This window comes from Lepidochelys olivacea (assembly GCF_965140295.1).
Source record: "Lepidochelys olivacea isolate rLepOli2 genome assembly, chromosome: 3".
In the NCBI taxonomy this organism is placed as follows: domain Eukaryota; kingdom Metazoa; phylum Chordata; order Testudines; family Cheloniidae; genus Lepidochelys; species Lepidochelys olivacea.
Genome location: NC_140413.1, coordinates 101,290,719 through 101,311,431, shown reverse-complemented (window position 1 = coordinate 101,311,431; position 20,713 = coordinate 101,290,719). Strand labels below are relative to the sequence as shown.

Here is a 20,713-nt window from a genome sequence, read left to right as displayed (position 1 = left end):
AGTTTCCTTCCTTAGTATCCTCCTTCCCAGCTCTGACACCACAAAGCCTTACACCTGTGTCCCTGTTCCCATTCCTGCCCTTAGCCAAACATGATTCCAACTTCCTTACTCCCATTCCCTGTTCCCATTTCCCCCTTTAGCAAAACATGATTCCAATTTTCTTACCCCCATTCCCTGTTCCCATCTCCCCCTTTAGCAAAACATGATTCCAATTTTCTTACCCCCATTCCCTGTTCCCATCTCACACACCCACATGCCCACCCCCACCCACACCCCGTCACTTCCTCATTGACTACAGATTATATAGTAAAACTTGAGTTCTGCTTAGCTATACCTTAACCAATCATTTTCCTGAAATTTAACTAACCAATCCTAACATATTGTAACATGATTATGTAACCAATTATATCCCACCACCTCAATTAGTTTACACCCAGCAAAATTAATTATACAGCAGACAGGAACAATCACAGAACCAGACAGAGATTATACAGACAAACAACAGCAAAGTGGGAACTATAATGACAAAACAATACAGAAGTGAGGATTTCACATCCCAGCTATTGATAAGTGAGTTCTTGCCAGACAGGATGCTATCAAACTAAATTTCCTTTTACATTTTCTAGGCACTTCCCTTTCTCTGGAGGTGATAGGAATACAATCCTGTCCTGATAGTGCCTAACAGCCCAATAGCACCTTATTTCAATGTGACTAGTTTGGAATGTGAGGATGTGACCGTTCGCTTCCCAGCTTATGGCTGCCTCTGCTGCTTAGCCAAAGGCCTTAGCCTAAGAACAGGGCCTCAGACTGTCACAGTAAGAGAAGGCCCTTACACCAGCAGACAGTGATCTTGATTCTTTCTTTTATACCTCTATCACTAGCCAAGTGATAAGAATACACCTAAATTCTTAGAGTACAGGCCTTTGCAGACAGGCCTGAATATCTATATCCTAACAATACAAATCTGGGATCTATGTATGACACTACACTTCTCCATTGTTTCTTTTAGCAAACTAAACATTCTGAGTGCAGGAAATTCCAAAAATTGTTTATACATCATTAACACAGCCACATCAAACACATGTAGTATTTTGTTATTCCTCTTTTTCTCATGAAATGTGAAGCTAAATGTATTTTATTACCAATATAAACTATCATAGAATATATAGGCTGTACAATATAGCAAAGTGAATAGTCTCTAAGCCACTGTTTCTCAAATGCGATCACCGTGGCCGAATGTGGCCACCAAGGGATTTCCCTGCCGCCAGAGCAGCATCTTGGGCGGTGATGGGTGGGGGCAGCAAAACATGTCTCCGGAGACAGGTGGGGCACAACACTGAAGTAGCAAGGTGAGTTCTGTACCGGGGGAGTGGCGGGGGCTTAGTGAGGCTCGGACTTCAGCCTTGGGTGGTTGGGTGGCAGTAGGGTGACCAGACAGCAAGTGTGAAAAATTAGGACGGGGGTGGGGGGTAATAGGAGCCCATATAAGAAAAAGACCCAAAAATCGGGACTGTCCCTATAAAAATCGGGAAATCTGGTCACCCTAGGCGGTGAGGACTTAGGTAGCCTGGCTGCAGACTAGGGCTCAGGGGGCTTCAGACTCTAACCCATGGCCGTGTGGCAGCAGGCTCCAATCCCCAGTTCTGGCCATGTGGTGCTGATCTCCAGTCCCGCTGGCAGCCTCTGGCCCCAGGTGCTGACCCCTGTCCATGTGCTTCAACCCCCAGCCCTAGTCACTGACCTAGAGTGCCAGCCCCAGGCGCAGACACTGAGCTCCAGTGCCTACCGGCCCCAGGTGCACATCCCCAGTCCTGGCCTTGGGCTCCCGCGGGAGCTGGCTCTGGAGGCTGCCCCCTAGCCCTGGCTCTGGGTGCTGGCCCTGGACACCAACCTCCGGTCACACAGGAGCAGGCTCTGGTGGGTGCTGGCCCAGGACACTGACTCCTAGCTCCAGCTGTGCAGCTGCCGATGCAGACCCCAAGCACCGACCCTGGGTCCCGACTCCCAGTCCCGGTGGCACAGCAGCAGGTGTTGGCTCCGGGTTCTAACCCGCAGCTGCATGGCAGTGGGTGCCGATCCCTGGCCCTGGCCACACAACTGCAGGCACTGACCCTGGGCTCCAGTGGGTGCTGGCCTAGGACGCCAACCTCCACCCCGAGGCGCTAACCCACATCTCCGACCACGCGGGGGCGGCTCCCTGCCAGCCATTGCCCCTGGCCTCTGCTGCTTCACACCCCCCCTCAATCCAGGTCTTAATTTGCCAGGACTTGCTGTGAAAAATGATATTAAATGTACAAATATCACTTTTGACAGCATTATTTTTATTATGGAGTCTGCAAAAAAAAAAAAAAAAACCCCTACATAAATAAATTGCAATGATCTGGATGTTTATACATGCATATTTATTTGTTTTTCCTAAACTTAATTAAGTATTTTAGGGGAAAGTGTCAGTGCGGCCACCAGCAAGAGTTGGTGGCTGCATTCTGAGGCCACCAAAAATTTTGTTGTGAGAACCCCTGCTGTAAACTGTCTTAAAGGTTGGTATTTCCTAATTTTTGAGGGCTTGATTTCTGATCCTTGAAGTTCCAGTAATTCTAGTTTTGTTTGGAATGTATAATCTAAATGTCTTCCAGCACCACAATCCAATGCGTTCTCTGTCCAAGATCCTACGTACTGGTATGTTGGATCCCACCAACATGTCAAAGAAAATTTATGACACACATCTCTACAACAAAGACATTAACTATTGTATAAGCTGTTTTGCCAGCAAAAACAAGTTATTACCAGACCCTTGGAAATCATCCTTTTCCTTTGGTAGAAGTCATCTGGTCTTTGTACTGAGTTTTATATTAAGCAGTCTGACACAAACCACTTGTGGCTGTAGTACTGAGCTCATTGATACAGCTGCAGTATTTAGACAGAAAATTGTTAACATGAATTAAGATGGAGGCTAGCACAACCCACTTAACTTAACTTGTAAATAAAAGTGGATTGCGTTTAATCCTTCTGCCCGTCAGAGTTGGCAGCAACAAGGGCCGGGTTCAGTATCTAGGGGCTCCATTCCAATAACACAATGCAAAACTGGCTCAAGCCCCCACCCAGTGACCTGGGACAAATATATACTAACTACCCCCTCTCAGAGGCAATACTTCCTCTCTCACAAGCACAGAGTCTGAGTGTAGCAAAAGACTTTTAATAACAGAGAGAAACAATGCGGTATTATGTTGGGGAAATACCACCAACAGGATTCATAACACAACCCATGAGCAAAAACCCACCCAAGCAAATTGGGCCATTTCCTTTGGCTCTTGAGTCCAGCAACCCAAAAGTCTCTGTCCCTAGTCAGTGCAACCCCAGAGTTCGAAAGTTTATCTGCAGAGTTTTACCTCCCAGCCTGGGTGGAAATGGGGGGGGCGGGGTTTAAGGGAATCATAGAATCATAGAATATCAGGGTTGGAAGGGACCCCAGAAGGTCATCTAGTCCAACCCCCTGCTCAAAGCAGGACCAATTCCCAGTTAAATCAACCCAGCCAGGGCTTTGTCAAGCCTGACCTTAAAAACCTCTAAGGAAGGAGATTCTACCACCTCCCTAGGTAACGCATTCCAGTGTTTCACCACCCTCTTAGTGAAAAAGTTTTTCCTAATATCCAATCTAAACCTCCCCCACTGCAACTTGAGACCATTACTCCTCGTTCTGTCATCTGCTACCATTGAGAACAGCCTAGAGCCATCCTCTTTGGAACCCCCTTTCAGGTAGTTGAAAGCAGCTATCAAATCCCACCTCATTCTTCTCTTCTGCAGGCTAAACAATCCCAGCTCCCTCAGCCTCTCCTCATAACTCATGTGTTCCAGTCCCCTAATCATTTTTGTTGCCCTTCGCTGGACTCTCTCCAATTTATCCACATCCTTCTTGTAGTGTGGAGCCCAAAACTGGACACAGTACTCCAGATGAGGCCTCACCAATGTCGAATAGAGGGGAACGATCACGTCCCTCGATCTGCTCGCTATGCCCCTACTTATACATCCCAAAATGCCATTGGCCTTCTTGGCAACAAGGGCACACTGCTGACTCATATCCAGCTTCTCGTCCACTGTCACCCCTAGGTCCTTTTCTGCAGAACTGCTGCCTAGCCATTCGGTATCCTTACTTGGTCCAAAGCCAATTGCCCCACCTCTCCATGGGGCTCTGCTCCGCCAGCCACTCCACTCTGCTCTACTAGCCATCCCATGAACTGCTCCAGCCATCCCATGAACTGCTCCAGTCCACCAGCTGTCCCACAATATATCTTCAGCCCCCCCACCACTTAACACAGTGCTCAGTGACTTCAGCTCTTAGTAATTTTAGCTCTTTAGCAATTTCAGCTTGTAGTAGGGGAGCCTCAATGCTAGTACACCATTAGCCCAAAGTGAATTCAGCTCAGCAGTCTGTAACTAGACTCCTAATTGAATCAAAATTAGCTCTGATACTCTACAGTGAATAGAAGAAGGGGAAGAGTACAATTGGCATTTCAGGCCATACCACCAAACACTAATACCTGTCTCCAGTCTCTCTCAAATTTACTGGGTTTTGGAACCCATGACTCTTGCCTAGAGAGTGCTGTTTAGTCGATGGCGAGTCCCTCCATCATAACAAAAGGCCAAGTACAGTTCCACTATCCTTGATTCACGTAATCAGGATAATAACAGTTTATTCTTCCTGCCCCAATAACAGAGAAACTGGGGCTCCTACAGCAGCCAAAGTGATCATCTAGGCAGGGTGGGTGTGCCTATGCAAATGAGATCAGCCCCTGAAGTTCTTTTCCACTACCTGCCACAACTCACCACCAGATGTCAGGGTAGAGCTCATCCTGACTCTGCTTAAATCTGCTAGCCTTCATCTTATGAATACATTAGGTTAATTATATAGATATAGATAATACATATAGATAGTTAATGCATCAGATCTGGTTGGAAGAAAAAAATGAAAGACATCCACAAAATTGGTGGCAGCAGGGATGGTGGTATGAGCAATTTTAAACTTGAGACAACAAGCTGGTCTACACCCAGTTTTTGTACCAATTTAACGGTATCAGTTTAGAAATCTAAGTCTTTACCAAAATAAACACATTTACTACGTCCACACTAGAGGTGGCACTGCTAGAAGTATATCAGTTTCTAAACATATATTGGTACAAAAACTGGATGTAGACCAGTCCAGTGTCCGGTGCTGCTCATATAACTGTCATGTTCCACATAAACTACTATTCTTTTTATTACTGAAGGAGGTAAGGCAAGACTGCTTCTTCTGTGGAAAGAGGGTTTGACAATGCTGTGTACCCAGCATCTTTGACAAGCTCTGCAATGGGCTTTTAAAAAGTGTCATGGAATGAGAGTTTGAAAGGTCTGTGTTATTCCATGTTCACACACTGCCATTTACTGCTCTTTCCCCGGGCTGTGATACAGTACAGAGATAAAGCTTAAGTAGCATTGGCAGGGCATGCTGAGCTGTTAGTCAGCATGAGTTTTAGAGGGGCACAGTACCCTGGGATGGGGAGGATGTGGGTGAAACTTTTTAATTAGGGAAAGAGTGCTGTAAGCTATGCTCTTTGGCTTCTGTTGCTGTCGTTTAATTGCACTGACGCCAGATACAGAAGAGCCATCTTGCCTTTCTGTCACTGAGCAAGGAGAAGTTTAAAGCAACTGTTATTTTTCAAGCATGCTGTGCATTCTCGAAAACCATTTAGTTAAATAAAAAGGCTGATGTTTTCCAAGTTTTGGAAACTCTATTTGCGGCTGCAGTTTTCATAGCTAGACACAAATCTGCCAACTCTTTTCCTGAAAACAACTGGAAGGCCTTTCCCATTTCTTTTGTAATTGAAACTCGCCCTAGCAGCTGGGGTGATGGACATTTCATTGTGTTGGCTTGTGTGATAGGATTCTGTAAGACCGTAGGAATATCCTTTTCGAAATATTTCCTCTCAGCTATTCTCCTGCCAGCTTCTTCCCATACCCAGTAATTTGTAGTTACCCTCAAGTCCAAGAGATACAAACGGCATGTTTTTCCCTCTGGTAACATAGAATTAAAGGGTATAGAAGTCAAATTTAGTTCCAATGATGACTGAAAACAATGGGATTTATAGAGAGAGAGATGAAGGCGTTCAATGATGTTTTACTTTACAGCTAAAGAAGCTGGAGGAGCTCTTATCTGTGGACACAGGCCTTTGTTTATGAAAACTGCCATCCATGTAGAAAGTTCATCTGGTTCATCTGAACTGCATGATGCAATTTTGGGGTAACCCTTAATTAAAAATAATATACACATCTGGGATCTGTTTATGACACTGCGCTTCTCCATTGTTTCTTTTAGCAAACTAAACATTTTGAGTGGAAGAAATTCCAAAAATTAAGGTTGTTTATACATCAACACAGCCACATTGAACACATGTACCAAGTTCTCTGTGTAAGAACAGGAGCTATTTATTGCCATGGATTTTTATGCAGAACTCCCAATAGCTTCAAAAGGAGTACCCCACAGAGAATCATGACAGGAGAGTTTCCTGCACATAAATGTGGCTATTAGCCTTGCTACAACCTTTGCTGATTGTTCTGGTGGACAATGAACTTGACAGACTGTACTTGGATTGACACGCTGGATCCAACATGCTCTTAACTTGCTAGGTCTGAGAAATTAAGTTGTGCTGAATAGAATGAATATTCCTGTCTGTGTGTCTTTTTGTAACTTAAGGTTTTGCCTAGAGGGATTCTCTATGTTTCGAATCTGATTACCCTGTAAGGTATTTACCATCCTGATTTTCACTAACAAGCTAGACTCAAAGTTCTGTTGTCCTTCCCTTACCAACCTCTGCTTCCACATGGAATTATATGTTAAGCTCACTGAGAGACTACAAGTCATATCCGAAGTACCTAGAGATGAGCGTATACCTGCCATCCCCTGCATTGTCGAGAGATTAACTACACAACTGTTCTGTTCTGCAGACTCAGCTACCCAGTCTTCCCTCTGAACCTGAGACACAGACTGTTGACTTACAGAATCAGCATGGAGACATTCTTCTCTCAACAACCTTGTCTCCTCAACAAGCTGGCCAAACACAGCCACTTGGTTATAGGACTGTTCAACTTTCTTAACAGCTTTCACTCCATATGAGACCTTCTGAAAGCTATCCACACTGGATCTTTCAAAAGGAAAGTCAGTGGATCCATTCACAACAGAAAATTTCTGGCTGTTAGGAACTGAAACTTTCTTGATTAAATCACTTTCACACTCTTCAGTTGCAGTAAACTGCTTGCAAAGACTACCATGACGATTCCTTTCCCCAGGAGCTTTTCTAAGCAGTAATTCTGCCTTTACCCTCTTCACCTAGGGCTTGCTCTAAAGGAACACTTTCCTGAACAACAACAGACTCTTTCTGGGTCTCACTTACATCCAGAATCACCTCTGGCCCATCAGGCGGATTCCTACACAATCCCCTTTCAGGCAAACTTATAGACTTCCTAGATGAAAGATTACAATTATTCTCCTTCCCTTTGCCACACACAAGCTCAGGAATCAGAGTAGCAGCCATGTTAGTCTGTATTCGCAAAAAGAAAAGGAGGACTTGTGGCACCTTAGAGACGAACACATTTATTTATTTGAGCATAAGCTTTCATGAGCTACAGCTCACTTCATCGGATTCATGCAGTGGAAAATACAGTGGGGAGATTTTATATACACAGAGAACATGAAACAATGGGTGTTACCGTACATGCTGTAACGAGAGTGATCAGGTAAGGTGAGCTATTAATGGCAAGAGAGAAAAGAAACCTTTTCCACTGAATGCATCCGATGAAGTGAGCTGTAGCTCACGAAAGCTTATGCTTGAATTAAAAAGCTCGTTTCTATTTCCAAGGCAATTACTGCATTCATAGGCAATTACAAATTAAAATCTTCTACCTCTCAGACTAGAAGCTACACTGTACAGACGCTTACAACTGAGGAAGCACTACATTAAGAATTCAAGTACATTCATATCTACCCATTGTGCAGTACAGACCATGGGGATGCCATCTACTGCTAGCGGTGCACAACCTTCAGTGTGAGATTGATCTAGTCAGCAAACTTCGACGGAAAACACAGACCACTATTATAAACACTTGTGAGATACTTTGACAATTAAGACTATGCGGTGTGAAAACATTTCATGTTCGTAAGTTACACAGTGTTGATATTTGCCATTTTTGCCACATGTTAAACAGCTTCATCATTTTTGAGAATAAATCCTTGCCCATGCACAACCAATACAAATTTTTCAATACATTGTTGTTTTCAATACATTGTTGAGCTTTGGCCAATAAAAACCACATTAAGGTGTTTAAATTAACTGAAACAGTAAAAACAGTAGTCATAGTCGTGTTGCAGTGTTTCTGGAATTGTGCAAAAAAATGACACTCATTTTGGGTGCCATTCTTTCACCTCACCTACATGCAGAGCCATCCCTAGGGGATGACAAATCTGGGTGACTGCTTGGGGCCCTGCACTCTGGGGGGCACTGTGGGCCAGTGCAATTGGCTCCGGCCGCATGGGCAGCCGATGAACTGCTGGTTGGGGGAGGCTACTCCCAGCCCTGCCCCTTCCACCCAAGGGAGAGTGTGGCCCCAACAGTGCTGGGAGGGAGAACGCTTGGTGCCACCGCAGCCTCCCCAGCCCCGAAGCACCGGGAGGGAAAGCACACGGCGGCACCTCCGCAGCCCCGGGATGGGTGGATTTACTACAGTGATGGAAGCACCCCATCCATCACTGCAGCTGTGCCACTGAGGTGTTTCTAGTGTAGACATATCCTCATTGTCTTAATTAGGTGATCCATTGCTTGGTTACAAGCCTACCTGAGTTGAGCTGTTTCCTCAGGCAGAAGTCAACTCATTACCCTAGGTGCTTCCATTTGAATGGAAGACCATCCAAGTTAACAGTTCCTGATTGCTCTGCATTGTACACCCTCTGATATCATCTCTTGGAATCACGTGCATGAAGGAGGCAAAAAGATGACAAAAAGAAAAGGAGGACTTGTGGCACCTTAGAGACTAACCAATTGATTTGAGCATGAGCTTTCGTGAGCTACAGCTCACTTCATCGGATGCATCCGATGAAGTGAGCTGTAGCTCACGAAAGCTCATGCTCAAATCAATTGGTTAGTCTCTAAGGTGCCACAAGTCCTCCTTTTCTTTTTGCGAATATAGACTAACATGGCTGTTACTCTGAAAAAAGATGACAGTGAAGGCACAGAACAGTTTTACTATCAAAATACTGCTTACAAAAACAAAATGGTGCTTGTAGATTGATACAGATGCAAGCAGACTTACATTAATCCACCACAAGCCTCACATTCACTACTTCATTAGAAAGAATGAGGAGTACTTGTGGCACCTTACAGACTAGCACATTTATTTGAGCATAAGCTTTCGTGGGCTAAAACCAACTTTATCAGATGCATGCAGTGAAAAATACAGTAGGAAGATTATATATATGTGTGTGTATATATATATACACAGAGAACATGAAAAAATGGGTTTGCCATACCAACTATAACAAGATTAATCAGTTAAGGTGAGCTATTATCAGCAGGAGAAAAAAAACTTTTATAGTGATAATCAAGGTGGACCATTTCCAGCAATTGACAAGATTGTGTGAGGAACAGTGGGGGAGGGGGGGTAATAAACATGGGGAAATAGTTTTACTTTATGTAATGACACATCCACTCCCAGTCTTTATTCAAGCCTAATGTAATGGTGTCCAGTTTGCAAATTAATTCCAATTCAGGGGTCTCTCGTTGGAGTCTGTTTCTGAAGTTTTTTTGTTGTAGTATTGTGACTTTTAGGTCTGTAATCGAGTGGTCAGAGAGATTGAAGTGTTCTCTGACTGGGAGACTACAGCGGGTCATACTGAAAGGTGAACTGTCAGACTGGAGGGAGGTTACCAGTGGAGTTCCTCAGGGATCGGTTTTGGTACCAATCTTATTTAATCTTTTTATTACTGACCTCAGCACAAAAACTGGGTGTGTGCTAATAAAGTTTGCAGATGATACAAAGCTGGGAGGTATTGCCAATTTAAAGAAGGACTGGGATACCATACAGGAGGATCTGGATGACCTTGTAAACTGGAGTAATAGTAATAGGATGAAATTTAATAGTGAGAAGTGTAAGGTCATGCATTTAGGGATTAATAACAAGAGTTTTAGTTATAAGCTGGGGACGCATCAATTAGAAGTAATGGAGGGGGAGAAGGACCTTGGAGTATTGGTTGACCACAGGATGACTACGAGCCGCCAATGTGATTTGGCCCTGAAAAAAGCTAATGCGGTCTTGGGATGCACCAGGCGAGGTATTTCCAGTAGAAATAAGGAGGTGTTAGTACCGTTATACAAGGCACTGGTGAGACCTCACCTGGAATATTGTGTGCACTTCTGGTCTCCCATGTTTAAGAAGGATGAATTCAAACTGGAACAGGTACAGAGAAGGGCTACTAGGGTGATCCGAAGAATGGAAAACCTGTCTTATGAAAGGAAACTCAAGGAACTTGGCTTGTTTAGCCTAACCAAAAGAAGGTTGAGGGGAGATATGATTGCTCTCTATAAATATATCAGACGGATAAATACCGGAGAGGGAGAGGAATTATTTAAGCTCAGTACCAGTGTGGACACAAGAACAAATGGATATAAACTGGCCATCGGGAAGTTTAGACTTGAAATTAGATGAAGGTTTCTAACCATCAGAGGAGCGAAGTTCTGGAATAGCCTTCTAAGGGAAGCAGTGGGGGCAAAAGACCTATCTGGCTTCAAGATTAAGTTCCATAAGTTTATGGAGGAGATGGTATGATGGAATAACATGATTTTGGCAATTAATTGATCTTTAACTATTCATGGTAAATAGGCCCAATGGCCTGTGATGGGACGTTAGATGGGGTGGGATCTGAGTTACTACAGAGAATTCTTTCCTGGGTATCTGGCTGTTGAATCTTGCCCACATGCTCAGGGTTTCAGCTAATCGCCGTATTTGGGGTTGGGAAGGAATTTTCCTCCAGGGCAGATTGGAAGAGGCCCTGGGGGTTTTTTGCCTTCCTCTGTAGCATGGGGCACAGGTCACTTGCTGGAGGATTCTCTGCACCTTGAAGTCTTTAAACCATGATTTGAGGACTTCAATAGCTCAGACATAGGTGAGAGGTTTATTGCAGGAGTGGGTGGGTGAGATTCTGTGGCCTGCATTGTGCAAGAGGTCAGACTAGATGATCATAATGGTCCCTTTTGACCTTAATGTCTATGAGTCTATGAGGAGGCAATTTGATCAAGTACACCTTTGTATTGCTCTTTTTAAATATTATTTTTTTAGAGAACAAAAACCTGAACAGAGAGCTGGTAAAATATAACAAGCCTTTTAAAAATATCTACAATTTAATTACATTGGACCTGACCTTCAATAAGCTGCTGTCAACAGCAGCAATCATCTATTAAATATAAAGTAGAAAGTGTTTTTTGCTTTAACAGCGATGGTTGTCACTGACGGTGAGGAAGTGGTCCCAGGGAAACACAGTTGCCCTTATTACAAACTGTGATGGTGCTAAGCAGAAAATTGCTTAGCCAACCCTCTGTCACTCCAGCTCCAATTAAGGGAGGTGAATTGGAGCGAGGTAGGTCACCTGGCCCTGATTGGGAAAGCTGGAACAGCTGCTGCCTCATCAGGCTTGGGCTGGATAAAAGCCCGAGGGGAAGGAAGCCAGGAGATGAGCTAGAAAGAGGGAAGCTGTATGAGAGGAAAGGTAGTGGGGGAAGCAGGGAGTGATAGCTTGCTCCCTCTCTCCTGCTGGTGGACTGTAAGTAGGGGACTACCAGTATGGTGGAAAGGTGGTGGGAACACAACCTGTAAATAAAAACACAGGTGAGCACTGCACCAAGGTCTCTGTGTGACTTTCTCAGCCAGCGGGAGCCAGGAGGGCTCTGCAAGGACCCCGTTAAACAAACCCACCTTGATTTTTCCTGGTTCTGCCTTTAGGATCACAAAATTGAATTTCTGGGAGCAAGGTGGATTGGAGGATCACTCTCCTCCCTGTGACAGAGACAAGGTAAGCTGGTTTATTTATCTAGTTGTAGGGGAAGCAGTACCTTAACAGTCCTCCCTGTAATCATTTTCAGGTGTGGTTCTAATATTCAACAACTCTAGAAGATCCAGGCCTCCCAATCTCCATTAATTTCAATGGTAGATTTGTGGCTAAATCACTTATCCCCTGTTGAAAATATCACATTTAAGTGTAGGTAGGCCTGTCCTGACATGAGCAATTAAACACATGGATGTGAGGGGAGGCTTCCTTCTTTGGAAGATAGGATTAGGGAGGTAAATGAATCACCAGGCTGCAAACAGGACTTTGGTCTAACAAAGTTAAGTAAATAGGTCACTGGGCTAAAAAGACAGAATGTCTGAGCAGCTAAAATAAAGAGAACACCCATGAAACTGGTTACTATGACCAAGATAACAATAGACAAGTTAAGTTAGGAATGTAGAGATGAGGTTAAGAGTAGGCTGAGAGTGAACAGAGCATGCAGTACAAGGACTGGGTCCTACACTGTAACCAAGCCATTTCAAAAATGTATGATGCAATGAGATGTAAATGTGTATAAAAGGAGAGGGTTTCTATTTTACTTTGGATCTGTGATGTACCCTGCATTCACCCCCTGCATTTGAGTCTGATCAACTCAGCATAGCATTGCTATTTGCCGAATAAAGATACCTCAGTGACATAGTCTGGAACTGAACTGAGTTCTTGGGAAGCTGAGTGTAAAGAGGTCTTGGAGGGAATCCCAACACTCAGAACAGAGCAGTGGTGGGAGGCTAATTGCTGGCACTCAGTACTGTCCATTTTTACAAACGGAAAATAAACTGATTTCCATTTTGCCTCTTTTTGATACAGAGATCTCTTGAGGCAGGTGGAGAAATATAGCACCAAAGCAGTTGCTATTTTCAAAGCATGAATCTTGAGTTGATGGCTCATGTATACTGGGAAACAGGAAGAATTTGAGACCATTGAGAAGGAAAACCTCTTCTCCATTTCCAGGGTAGAGAAGAGAATGTGAATCTTTTCCTTAAAATTGCAACTCTACTTGCTTGTGTAACTAGTTATTAAATGGTACTGCTAATTTGTGTTCATTTTATTGCTATAAATCTTTGCATGCTTCACCCTTAATTTCTGGATAATAAACTTCCTCTCTTTTATTTGCTCCTCCTCTGGGACATTATTTTCTTTTGCCACTTTCCTGTGAAAGTGGTTTAATACCCTGAATGAGCAGAATGGGCACAGTGTCACACAGTTTTACCTTTTTAGGACTTTAAGGGATCATGTATCCTCTCTCTCTTCCACTTTTCAGTATTCCCAAACTTTTTAATTTTCCTGTGCTTTCTGATTTTAACTATATAAGTTACATGTAACCTTAGAATAAACACCCTTTCCCCTATTAATACATTCTGGAGTTGTGCAGTAAGGACACAACTAAGTCTTTTTGTTTAAGTAGCGAACATAGAATGAAAGGTATGCATTTAAATAGCATTTGAATAAATAAGATTTTTTTTTAAACAGGTCACCCAGATAAAAATCCCAGTACTGTGTTTTTATGGGTGTAGAAGAGCAGGATCTTTGTCTGAAGCAGCTAATTGTTTCCTATACCACAAACTCAAATGGTGTCCCATTTTCAAATCTAGCTAGCTGTGAAAACACCTTTAGGAATTGCAATAACTCCAGGATATTGCAATCAGCACTGGATGTTTACTTATAATGTAGCACAGGATATTTTTAAAACATTATCAGCACCAGATAAGATTTTATATTTACTCCCGAATGGTAAAACTTAGGGCTGTCAATTAATCCATTAACTCATGCAATTAAATAAAAAATTAATCGTGGTTTAAAAAATTAGTCATGATTAATTGCACTATTAAACAATAGAATACCAATTTTTTTCTACATTTTCAAATATATTTCTATTACAACACAATATACAAAGTATACAGTGCTCACTTTATATTACTTTTGATTACAGATATTTGCACTGTAAAAATGATAAACAAAAGAAATAATATTTTTCAGTTACCTCATACAAATAATGTAGTGCAATCTCTTTATCGTGAAAGTGTAACTTACAAATGTAGATTTTTTTATTATTATTTTTGTTGTAGTTTGTTTCATAACTGCACTCAAAAACAAAACAATGGAAAACTTTAGAGCCTACAAGTCCACTCAGTCCTACTTCAGCCAATCACTCAGACAAACAAGTTTGTTTACATTTATGGGACATAATGCTGCCTGCTTATTATTTACAATGTCACCTGCAAGTGAGAAAAGGTGTTCACATGACACTTTTGTAGCCAGCGGTGCAAGGTATTTACATGGTAGATATACTAAATATTCGTATGCCCCTTCATGCTTTGGCCATTATTCCAGAGGACATGCTTCCATGATGATGATGCTTATTAAAAAAAGTGTTAATTAAATTTGTGACTGAACTCTTAGGTGGGGAATTGTATGTCCCCTGTTCTGTTTTACCCACATTCTGCCATATATTTCATGTTCTAGCAGTCTCAGGTGATAACCCAGCACATGTTTGTTTTAAGAACACTTTCACAGCAGATTTGACAAAATGCAAAGAAGGTACCAATGTGAGATTTCTAAAAATAGCTACAGCACTGGACCCAAGGTTTAAGAATCTGAAGTGCCTTCCAAAATGTGAGGGGGACAAGGTGTGGAGCATGCTTTCAAAAGTCTTAAAAGAGCAACATGGAAATTACAGAACCTGAACCACCAAAAAAGAAAATCAACCTTCTGCTGGTGTCTTTTGACTCAGATGATGAAAATGAACATGCGTCAGTCTGCACTGCTTTGGATTGTTAGCGAGCCGAAGTCCTTATTAGCATGGATGCATGTCCTCTGGAATGGTGGTTGAAGCATGAAGGGACATATGAATCTTTAGCGTACCTGGCATGTAAATATCTTGCGATGCCAGCTACAAAAGTGCCATGTGAACACCTGTTCTCACTTTCCGGTGACATTGTAAACAAAAAGCAGGCAGCAGCATCTCGTGCAAATTGTAACCAAACTTGTTTGTCTGAGTGATTGGCTGAAGTATGACTAAGTGGACTTATAGGCTTTAAAGTTTTCTTTTGTTTTTGAATGCAGTTTTTGTACATATTTCTACATTTGCAAGTTCAACTTTCACGATAAAGAGATTGCACTACAGTGCTTGTATTAGGTGAATTGAAAAATACTATTTCTTTTGGTTTTTACAGTGCAAATATTTGTAATAAAAAATATAAAGTGATCACTGTACACTTTGTACTCTGTGTTTTGATTGAAATCAATATATCTGAAAATGTAGAAAACATCCAAAAATATTTAAATAAATGGTATTTGGCATAGACTGTCGGTCCTTCGTCAGTTAAGACTGAACTGATCACAACACGTCTTCCAATCTTCTCTCGCTCTGGCCATCCTTCGCCATGCTTGTCCATATCTCCTTGTTAGGAAGTCATCCCACCTCTTTGGAGGTCGACCGCATGGCTATTTCTGTTCTCATGGGTACCACTCAGATATAGCTGCAGCCTATCTGTTGTCGCTGAGTCAGGCCACATCTCCCGCCCACCGCATTTTGCTGAGCCTGCCTTCGACAACAACATCTCACACTCCAGACTGCTGCCTAATTATTTCATTGGGGATGTGATCACAGAGCAAAATGCCCAAAAATGTTCGTTCCATCGCTCTCTCTGTGACAGTTGGTATTCTTCAATCTTTGTCAGTGACCATGTTTCGCTGCCATATAACATCGCAGGAAGCACGGTCGAGTTAAAAAGATTCGCACGAGTTGTTTTGCTTTCCTTGGAGGATGTCCTTGATGTCATTGAATGCACACCATCCAGCTTTTTTTCTGTGCAACAGTTTGCCTTTCTGATCATGGCACATGTTGACATGTCAACATGTGCCAATGGTATTCTATTATTGTTTAATTGCCATTAATTGTAGTGTTAATTTTTTTAATCGCTTGACAGTCCTACTAAATTTCACCCCTGTGCAGAGGGGAAGCACAAGGCCTGTGCACCACTTAAAAATCCCACTGAAGCTCTCAGAGGCTTGAACCGTGGTGAATTTCACTCATATATATTTTCCAGGGTTATTTAGGGGATGGCTGGGGCAATTCCTCCCCTCGTTTTCACCTGTCAACCCCATTGAGCACAGTAGGATTGAACTTACTAGGGTGTAACTGAGGACGGAATTTGGCCCATTAGGACTGCGCTATGGACTTGATCCAAAGCCCATTGACAGCAAGGGGAGTCTTTCCATTGAGTTCAGTGAGCTTTGGATCAGGGCCTATGTCAATCGGGCCCGAAGGTATAGTGGATGATTTTTTATTACAAAGTAATCACTGTTGCATATCATAGGTGCTAGAACTAGGGGTGCTCCCACACCTCCTGGCTTGAAGTGATTTCCATCATATACAGGATTTACAGTTTGATTCAATGGCCCTCAGCACCCCCCTATACAAATTGTTCCAGCACCCCTGCTGCGTACAGGAAAAAATAATGCAAATCTATAACCAAAGCTTACTGCTAGTTCTGTATAACTTATCAGTCATTTTAGCCAAGAATTTCAAACCTACTAAATGGATTTTAAAGGCTAATTTCAACCATCCAGGTTGAAATATTTTGGCATTACTACATCGTTTGTATTTTCACACACAATCTACCTATGGATCCTAGACACAGCGGTAAATAAAACTACCATTAAAATTAAAAGTTTCACAGAACTAAACTGCAAGATTTGTCCAGCTATGTAGCCCATGTGTTGAACTACAGTACTGGTTTCCAGATCCCAGTGATGAGGGCACTGGCTTCTGGTAGGAAGGAAGGGAAAGAAGGAAAAAACAACCCACAGACTTTCCACCAAATCAGTCCAAACTCCAGACATGTCTTGAGTTACTTATGACTAAACTCACTTATTGACTTCAGTAGTGAGGAAAATCTTCCCTGTGACTGTCTCTGTAAACAGCAAGGAATGTTCGTTTTCAGAAGGTCTGTGGACAGCTAAAAGGTTGACTCACAAAAATCTTGAAAAAAATATACTGTCAGGGCAACTGTCAACACAGGTTATGAGCACTGGGTGTGCCAGGGACTGTGGTTTGGAGCTGTAGGAATTGGCTCCATGCTAGCTGATGACTCTTCTACAGCAAGGGATCGGCAGGAGGTTTGCCCTGCCAGTGGAGCAGAGCAGGGATGAGACTCTAGCTCTTTACTCATAGTAGGCCAAATTTTGCGGTTCATTATTTTTGTGCAACCCCATCGACTTCAACCCTCGTGACTCCACTGTGCCGTATAAAAGCCTTTTTGTAGGTTTTAACTAGTGTGGAATGAATAATGGGCAGGGGGGCGGGAATGGAATTCCACACCTATTCATTCAGATTATAGGCATAGTAATAATCCCTATCTCTCATATAATGCTTTTCATCAGTAAATCTCCAAGTGCTTCACAATATTTAATACATTTATTCTCCGAACACCTGCGTATGGTAGGGAAGTGTTGTTATCCCCATTTTTGGAAACAGGAAACTGAGACGCAGAGTGCCTCAGTGACTCACCCGAGGCCACACAAGAAGTCTATAGCACGTCAGGAAACGGAACCTGGGTATAAATCTTAAACTAGTGCCCTAGCCCCTGGACTAGAATATTCAGCTTGCATGTGTTCAGGACCTTTTCATGTTCGCTTTCTGAGACCACATGAGCAGTCAGGCTCTCTTAGCACACACCTTCTTTGAAAAGTTATTTTTCAACTCAAATGCTCAAAAAATTAAGTGTGAGTTCAGAACTGCGTGTTTGATTGTAATACTCAACATTCATGTACTGCTGGTTAGTTACAGAAGTTTTCCTTTCCTGAATCGTAGCACTTATGACAGGTGTCACATTTCTATTCGAAGACCTAGATTCCTTGACAAATGAAACAGGAACAGTGGAAAAAGATTATACACACACACACACACACACTTTCTCTTTCAGTCTTGAATTGGGGCCTGCTATGCTGAGTAGATGAATGCCCCCTCAGTGATGCACAAGCCCCTAAAGGGGACATCTCCAGACATGAGAAGGAAGTTCAAACCCTGGGCCTCTGCTGGAACTGCCATCTAAGGTGCCAGCTGTGATATGGATATCTTACAACGAGGAACTGGACTAAAGTCACTAGCTTCTTTCACACATACCACCAAACAGCCATCAGCTGGCAACTCTCATGCTGAGGATAAATCACAAAAGCACTATCTGTTCAAAAACTAAGTACCAGCTGTGCAGGGCTGTGTGTTTTAAAAGACATTCATGTGTTAGATAATTTTTTTAAAAAAAAAATCTGAGATTTTCAGGAATAACAGATACTACAACATATGTGTCAAAGTCTGAACAACCTTTGAAAAACATAGTTTGGCCAGTTCTGAACATATAGATACAGATTTTTAAAGTGCCCATGCTTTGCGCATAACTGTACTTAAAAACAGATTTATTCTCACTTTTGAAATTAATTTTATGATTTGGAATGAGTAATTTGCATGCCTACATCATTTTTATAGAATACGAATGTCCATTGACTAAATTAGGAGTGAGATTTACCCTATGTTGAACATGAACTTGTGTGCTCAAAAAGATGGTTCTGCCACCAGGAGTGGCGTGGTGGTGTTGTTCTCTTGTGAGGAAACAGAAGATGTGGGTGCCCAAATGTCGCAGATTGAAATATAATTATATGTTAAAGAAGATAGCTTTGTGGTCTAACCACACATTCAAATCCCATCAGGTTTGACTCAGACCTTCATCCTTGTGGAAAAGGAGAAATTAAATACCACTGAGCTTGTTTATGTGTAAGTATGGGTCTCTCAGAAGAGGCCTTAAAACAAGGTCCTATCTGTTCTGTGTGTACTTGAAAGTCAGTTTTAAAATAGACATTGCAACTTGGAGACTCAATTACAGGCTCCAATATTGATAATCATGACTGACTACTTGATAGTGCCTACAAGTCAGACAGCTGGTCATCTACCTGCCATTTATACCTACATTGCAACTGGGATCTCAACCCCCCACCCCCACCGCCTCCGTGTAGTTGAATTCATAGAAGAAGAAAATACAGGTAACAGAGTATCACAGAATGGTATTAGAAAACGGCAGGTTTGCTGACATATAGAAGTGGAAAAACAGTCTATCAAACTGGTTTTCCCTTGGTCTTCATTACAGAAATAGTCTTTCATATGATTTGCAATGCCAAGGTCTCTCTAGCACAACCATTTTACTCTGTAAACCTACAACATAGATTATGGTGGAATCTCCTTCCTTAGAAGTTTTTAAGGTCAGGCTTGACAAAGCCCTGGCTGGGATGATTTAATTGGGGATCGGTCCTGCTTTGAGCAGGGGGTTGGACTAGATGACCTCCTGAGGTCCCTTCCAACCCTGATATTCTATGATTCTATGATTTGCAGTTTTTAAGAGACTCAGGAATATAAAATTTGGCGTATATTAAAAGGCTGGCTCAGAAATGAGGATTTGACTTATCTTGAATTGTTCTTATCCAGTTTGCACAAACCAAATCAAAGCTAATGTGGGGGAGAAACCTCAATATTGATGCAAAATGAATACAATTATTATAACAATAAAAATTAAGTTGTTCTAAACTTGTTTGCACTTTTACTGAATACAAAGATTAGCTACAAGAATGCCATAGCTAGGATGATTGGAGATACAACAATATTTATGTTTAGCTAGTAGTTACAAAATGTTAAGCGAATCAAAGAAATAGAAACCTTCTAAATTTCTATCTTCTATGAACAAGTAAATCAAGCATGTAAACATTCATCTTTTAGAAAGAAACATGAATATGAAAGGAATGTAGGGTATGTTATCAGTGCAACAAATCTAGGCAAAGTGGGCTCCACCAACACCCACCCTCTTGCAAGAAAACCTACTATTATACTGGAGAAAAACTTTTGTGTATTTCTTAAATGTTATGACAAAACTCTGTGAAATGCATACTTGTAAATATGTAGCTAAATGCAAAGTCCCTAATGTCTTTGCTGTGTAAACAGTAAAAATGTTTTTGTGTTCCACCATGGAATCTAATGACCTAGCTAAACTAAGCTGTGAAAGAAGTCATTTAAGTATAGAATCTTTATAGTAATGGGGAATTAATTAGTTACTGACAGTTCACAAGCAAGTCCTCACCTAATTCAGGAAGACAAGAAAATCATCATCCCCAAAATTAGCATTAACAACTTAAACTAAGCCAAAAACAACAACTTTCTAAAAGTTATTTAATTTTAGTTCTCAAAACAGTTTTAAAAAATTCTTAAAAAGAAGATCAGGAGTGTTTGGCCTTTTTGAAAACAGAATGTCATTTCCTGTCAAATTTTAATAAAATTGCAACAGTATCTCAGAGAATGGACTGAATAATAAAAAAAGAAGAGTTAAAGCTAGCTTTGAAAGTTATCTGATGCTTTGCTGACACAAGAAGAACAAAGGCAAGTAAAGAAAGGTTGCATATGCGTTAAAACAGACTGCATATGCAGGACCTGAAAGTGTCACTTAAGACAGGGCCTGCACTAAAAAGTGAGGTTGACCCAGCTATGTTACTCAGGAGTGTGAAAAATCCAGATCCCTGAGAGACGTAGTTAAGCCAACCTAACCCCTGGTA

At 42.0% G+C, this 20,713-nt stretch overlaps 1 long non-coding RNA gene across 1 annotated transcript; it reads left to right on the top strand.

Annotated features, from left to right (window-relative positions):
• The first annotated feature begins 11,649 nt into the window (after positions 1–11,649).
• LOC311518499 lies at positions 11,650–13,202 on the top strand. The gene is made up of 3 exons (XR_014710998.1): positions 11,650–11,901; positions 12,016–12,085; positions 12,929–13,202. It is a non-coding gene; the product is annotated as an uncharacterized lncRNA (long non-coding RNA).
• Positions 13,203–20,713: the final 7,511 nt, after the last annotated feature.